Below are 6,916 nucleotides of genomic sequence, written 5' to 3' on the forward strand. Positions count from 1 at the left end.
TCAGAGGGCATGCGTTGTGTTTGATGGCACGCACGTCTGCTGGTTCTATTCTACATGCAGTTTCTCTCACATGACTTACCGCACACAGGGTTTGACATTTACTTCATTGGTGCACTTAAACTGTGCCAGGTGTCTGGTCCTTCTTTAGACTGACATAGAAAAATCTGTCAGTTGTATGTGCGGTTGTAAAAAGTGAGAAAAACATTATCTTGGGCGAGCACCCTGGCCCCCAGTGGGATATGGAACAGGAGAACCTGTGAGTTATCTCGCTCCCTCTCGCTCCCTCTCCCATATCAAATCTGCCTGTCTGTCCTGCTTTATCTCTCTTCCTCTCACTCGCTCTGTTATTACTCTTTCTTTCTCTGTCTCTCTCCCTTTCTCTGGGTTCCACACTGTGCTAGATATACAAGAACACAAAGTCACAGCAAGGAGGGCAGAACCCGACAATCAAAACCTTTTGATCATTTTGATGCTCATTTATGTCTTTGTCACTAGACTCAAAGAAAGAGGTGGGACTGGTCTTTATTCAGTCTGTGACAGACCGGGTTTGGCTGTCAATCAAAGCGGAAATTATTTCCTCTCACTGTGATCACAGTGATCACACACATACACGCACACACACATACACACACACACACACACACTCACACACACAAACCATAATCCTACACATCTTTTTTTTTTCTTTTTTTTTTACATAATCCCTTTGTGTTGTTCCTTTCATTCCTTCCTCACATAGTCAGCCGTTCCCGCCCCCCCCCCCTCCATCTCCCATCTGTGTTTGGACTCTCCGTCCATCTCGTGGCTCTATTTCCTGTCATTATCGTCTCTTTTCAGAGCTCTCTTGTCTCCCTGCCGTCAGCCGCGACCTCCTGGCCTCCCACGTAGCTCCCGTGCAGAGCAAGGTCCGTATCTCGGCAACGCACCTAGCAACAGCTCTTCGTAACTATGGATTATAACCTGTTGCCAAGGGAGACAGAGATGGAGGATCGATTTTTTTATATGATGAAATTCAAAAAAGGGACTGAATAGATTATTAAAGTAAGCCTGAGTTTGGGGTGTGCACTCCTATTTATGAATGATGTTGTTCATTCATACAAGTAGGTGTGTGCTTTATAAAAAAGATGATCCTTTGTTGTTGGCTGTCCTTTCAGTTCTTTTCCTCATAGACAGTGCATTGACTGATAAAAATACCATTGTTGTAATTTGGCACCATTGTGATGTATGCATTCAAAATAAAAAACTTTCATTTTGAGTGCCAGGTTTCAAGAATGTATAGTTTATAATAAATTCAATCTCAGTTTTAAACTATGTCAGTTTTTAAATTTTGGGGTTTGGCACTCTAAATGTGACTTGTTTAATAAATGTTTTTTGTGGATGACCCATGATAATAAGCATTAAATATTAATAAAAGTAACGTAACATTTTACCAATTTGAAACAAATTATGATGTATTATATTACAATTCTATAATGTCAAAAGTCAACATGATTACTCATCAGATATTACAATTCAAATATTTTCCCCATATTCTACTGTATTTCATTGATGAGGATAAGGTACAATATTTTTTCAATACTTTACATTACATCTAAATTCATCAGTTCATCAGAAAGACATGTTTTGTTAATAGAAGCCAGTAATACAACTAACATACACATGCATTACACAATACTACTATTCTAAAAAATCTTTTGCTTTTTGCACTTTCAAATTGCGTTTTGAACAGTCTGTGGACATTGTATTGTGGTCTGTTTCTATCCCTCATTTTGTATTCTTTGTTTTTCAGACAGCTACTGACGCTAGGCCTCCACAGTTCTAAAATAAAACATCTTCTTTAATATTAGCGTGGTCGCACAGGAAATGTAACTCAACAAAGCAAAGTACACGAGGACCATGTTCTCTGTTCCTGTGAGGATAAGGCAATATCAAACTAAACTCGAAATCTAACTTCATTTACATGAAAGCGCAGCAACAGACACACACATGCCCACACATGCACACACATACACACACATACACACAATGTATCTCTCTCTATCATCTAGTCTCTCCATCACGCTCTCTTCCTGATGAATGCTTTTACATGGGAACACAAACTGGTCATTACATGAACCCACTATTTTCTATCACCCCTGAGCTAAATTACAGCACAAACAGGCTGGCATCCTGCAGGCCTGGCCTGTGGATATGAAAGCCTACAATTCCCCCGCCGTCACCTCAGCCCGGCTCTCTCAAGCTCGCTAATGATAACCTGCCAGTGTGGATCAGCTGGAGCCTGGCAGTAATGTCCTTGGAAAGAGCCGTCTGGCAGAGCGGGGCCGGAGCCAGGCGCCCTGGTCCGTGTCACTCTCTGTCCCTACGCGCTAGCTACCAATCTGGGTGTTAATGGGTAGAGGCTGGGTCCGCCGCGGCCAGGCCTGGTGGCTGGAGGACTTTGGTGGGAGCAGGAAGGCTGACAGAGGTTGTGGTCGTTAGCCGACTGCTGTTAGCCACTACGTGACACAATCACGCACACTTAAAAGTGTGCCCTCTTACACACGCACACACACAAAATGGATGATTATGTTTAAAAAATAATATTCAGTTATTTAATAGAAAAACATAATAATCCTTTACCAAATAAGGTCAAATGTTGTGTGTGTTTGTGACAATGTGTTAATGTCTCCATCTGCAGTAACGTACATTTGTGAGATCAGACAGTAAAAGTGGGGAACGGATGAGAGGTGTTGAAACTGCAGCCATGATTACAAAACCAAAACACACACACACATAGTTTGCACACTAAAATTACCTCAGCATGGTCAGACGTCTTACAATCAGACTGATGATGCCTGAGTGAAGCTGTCAGCAAGCTCTATCACAGAAGCATGGTCACTCCAGCAACTGGAAAACCAATTGTGATCAAGTAATGCCATCTGGTGGATATAAAGGAAATAACATCTTGATGTTGAATTTGAGAGAAAAAATTATAAATTATGAGATCACTGCATGAGACCCAATACATCACAGCATATTTACGTTGATACTTTGACAGTATGATTAATGTAGTGGTCCATAACATTGTTAATAATGTGCCCAACAGACAACTCTTCTGTATTTTTCTGGAAGGATTACACTGTTACTAAGACAGCTCATAGATCTAAACACAAATCACATCATGCAGAGGCTGATGTCAAGCAACAATGCAAGAAAGAACTATATAGATCAATCTCATCATCATCGGTTTCCTGACTGAGCTGTAATATGGCAGGGGTCCTCAGGGGGGCAGCATAGCAGTGTCCATCAGTACCCAGACAGGAGCTCAGAGCTCAGCCCTCCAGGGAGCTGAGGATTAGCTGGATGTCCATCAGAGAGAAACGGCCACTTTGTGTAAGCTCAGGAGGATATGTCAGTCTGATTTCACACCTTAGCAGAGTCACAGTTAACTTTAGATGATTGGCTGGGCCTCCAAGAGAGAAAAAGAGAGAGAAAGAGAGATAGAAAGAGAGCAAGAGAGAGAGAGAGAGAGAGAGAGAGTGACCCACAAACACACAGGCAACAAACATTTCGGAATCAACTGAACTTCTAACCAACACACATCTCTTGCATGTCATGACGTAACGTTGCTTGAAGTAGTTTGGCAGTTCGGCACCCCCTTTCAACCGACCATTTCAGCCATTCCCAGCAGTCACAACAACATGGCCACTAGAAACGCATCCCCGTTCCAGACGTGTTCTCTGGCAGTCAGCAGGGGACTGTGAGAGCTGAGTAGGGTCTGTAAATATTTTGGGAGAGGAGACAGCAACGCAATTAAAGCAACAAATGTAAACGCTGGCTGAATGAAACGTGTGGTGAGGAGGGAGTCTTCTGAAGCAGCTAATTGATCAATTAGGTAAACAGAGTCAGAGCTAGGGGGTTGGGGAGTGATAAGCCTTGGCAGTAATGACTCAGCGGCTGGAGATTCTAATCCAGGACAACAGGCTTCTGGGACCAGGGTATCCTGGCCAATTGGGATATAGAGTGGATGAGAGGTGGTGGTGGTGCAGTGTGTGTGTGTGTTTGTGTGTGTCATCACCATCTTTCTGTCTGTCCGTCTCTCTAACTGTTTGTCTTTGCTTTGACCACTTTTGTTGTTTTGTGTGTGGCATGCGTGTGTGTCAAGAAGTTAACATGAAATACCAACCCATCCCTTCCTCTCTGTGGCTTCATGTGGGTGGCTCAGTACAATCGTGTGTGTGTGGATTCGAGTGTGTGTGTGTGTGCGTGCGTGGGTGTGCGCGTGTGTGAGTGTGTGTGTGTGTGTGTACGTTTGTGTGCTGACAGCCAGGTGGACAGGTCTCCGCCCCCATTCCCTCCATCTTTCATTTGAATAATTCATGCTAATTACCTACTTACCGTGAGCAGGACTGTCAGCCTGCGGGCCCATGTAGAAACCTCACACACGCACACACACACACACACACACACGCACACACTCACACTGTCTCAGAGAAACCCCTCACCTCTCACGCACATCAGCGCCCTCACAATGAAAACTTGGTTGGTGCTGTTTGATAAACTTGGGGCTGACAAAAGCAGCCTGTCAAGTGAGAGTGTAGGCTAATGACAGAGCCCTAGGCTTGCTGTGCTGGAGGAGCTGAGCATGACACTTCTATTGTAGGCTGGATTCAGCTGCTCTCCTCACTTCCCTGGATTGACAGTGAAGACACTGGGTGTCCTCCGACAAGTTTGTTTTAACAAACACACCTACACGCAAGCATGGCAGATTACAACATGCACACACGCTCACACTCTATTTCTCTCTCTCACACACACACACACACACACACACACACACATAAACACACCCTTTTGTTGCCAACTCTGTTCTTCAAAGCAGCTAAGGAGTTTTATCCTGTTCATTTGAGGCTTGGTTACACAGAGAATCCTCACATGGCCAAACCTGCAATTCCACTGATGACTGTCTTAGCTGGGCACCCGCTAACTGAACTAAGGTAATACTTCGAAGCGTGTGTGTGTACGTGTGTGTAAAGCAGCTACTCACCCAATCAGAGAGCAGAGTTTGCCCAATCTTCCAGTTCCAGGTCCCACCCCCCCATAACTAAACTATTGCAATTTGGGTCTCATTCTACCCCCTGCCTTGCTGGCTGTCTGTTGGATATAAGCATTGGTATGCATGGAGCACTGTGTACCAACAATAATGGGAGAATAAAATCAATGAGCCTGCCAGTGGAGCAGCCTCTGGGTGCAACTGGCTCCACCAATCAGAGGAGCTGCTGGGCAGACAGAAGTGCATTGTGGGGATGCAAACAGAGGTTTGACAGATCCTCAACAGCTGTGGTGAGGGTATGTGTGTGTGTGCATGTGTGTGCGTGTTTGTGTGTATGTGTGTGTGTGTGTGTGTCTGAGCAAGAGAGAGAGAGGGAGAGACATTAGAGCTTGGATGACACATGACTGACCACCAGTATCAGTCTGTCCTATCATCATCATCATCTCTTGGGACTCCACAGAGGTTTTGCCACAGACACACACACACACACTTACTCACCACCGCCGTTAATGTATCCCTTCTGACGGATTCAGCTTGATCACATCTCAGTTGAATCCTCATTAAGATGTCAGAGCTGTGCTTAATGTAGTCGAGATTCCTCCTCCCGTCCCTCTAAACTATTATTTATGACACTTATTAGACAGCGTAACCCGGCTATCAATTAATGTCCTACAGGCATCGCAGGCAATTGGAGCACGGTAGCGTTGGATCAAATGTACTGGAACGTCCATTAATACAGGTCACACACAAGTGCTCGGACAGAGATGAACACACACACAAATCCTGCTACACAGACATTCAACCAGTAATTTCTTTCCGGATTTCCATGGCTTTTTGACAGCTTTTCCATGGCATTTATATACATTGGCTCGGAAATCCCATTCACTGAGTGTGATGATGTTGAATCATCAGTGATTTCTTTTGTGTGCTAACGAAAGAACCTAATGCAGTCAGTGATGTTCCTAGAACAGGACAGTCAGATGGACTGCCATTGTTGCAGGCGCAGATGTATCTGACTACCCATATCCTGCTCTCTGCTGGTCATTATTCATCTACCGGCTGCTGTCATTCTGAAATGCCTACTGTCACTACAGCTAAGAAGATGAAGGAGTCTAGTAAACATACGGCACATTGGGAGAAGTGTTTTTGTGTGTGTATGTGCATTGTGTCTTGGCCTGTGGGGCAGAGGGCTCTGTCAGACCCATGAGTGAGTGATGAATGTGTGTGTGCAGGACGAGGAACCGCAGCACCCACTGCATTAGCTCTTCTTTTGCGTGTGTGAGAGACAGTGTGTGTGTGTGTGTGCCTGAAAGCACAAGGAGATAATACTTCTCTCTTTCTCATCTCCCTCATCCTCGCTCATCCTGACACCCCCCATGCCCTCTCCGTCACAGTCCTGCCTCTCATCACAAACCTAATCGTCTCGCCCCCACGGCAAGTACGTGCGGTGCGAATTAAAGCGGCTCTACCCCTTTTCTCTAGTTCGCTTTATTCCTCTTTGTCTTCCCCCTCTCTTTCTCCTCCTCTTCCTCCGCCTTCTCCTCCTCATCCTCATCCTCCTCCTCTTGCACATGCTCAGAACTTGGTGGAACTGGCAGGGGACAGTAAGTGGCCTTACTTGTTTGGTTAATGTGTTTACTTATCTAGGCGAGGCTATTGAGCGGGTGACATTTTCAATTTATGTTTACAAATTGCAGACATTAACATGTAAATGGTCGGAAGCCTCGCAGGCATTCTGTATTCAGGAAAGAGACTCGTGAAACAGGAAACCCACACGGGGAACGACACAGGCAGCTCCCATCACTGTGTCACCTGTCTCACAAGCCTTGAGAAGGAATCGAGCACGGAAGCGCTTGTTAACAGTTTGAGAAACTTTATTCCAGT

Source organism: Osmerus mordax, chromosome 13, assembly GCF_038355195.1.
Source record: "Osmerus mordax isolate fOsmMor3 chromosome 13, fOsmMor3.pri, whole genome shotgun sequence".
NCBI lineage: Eukaryota > Metazoa > Chordata > Actinopteri > Osmeriformes > Osmeridae > Osmerus > Osmerus mordax.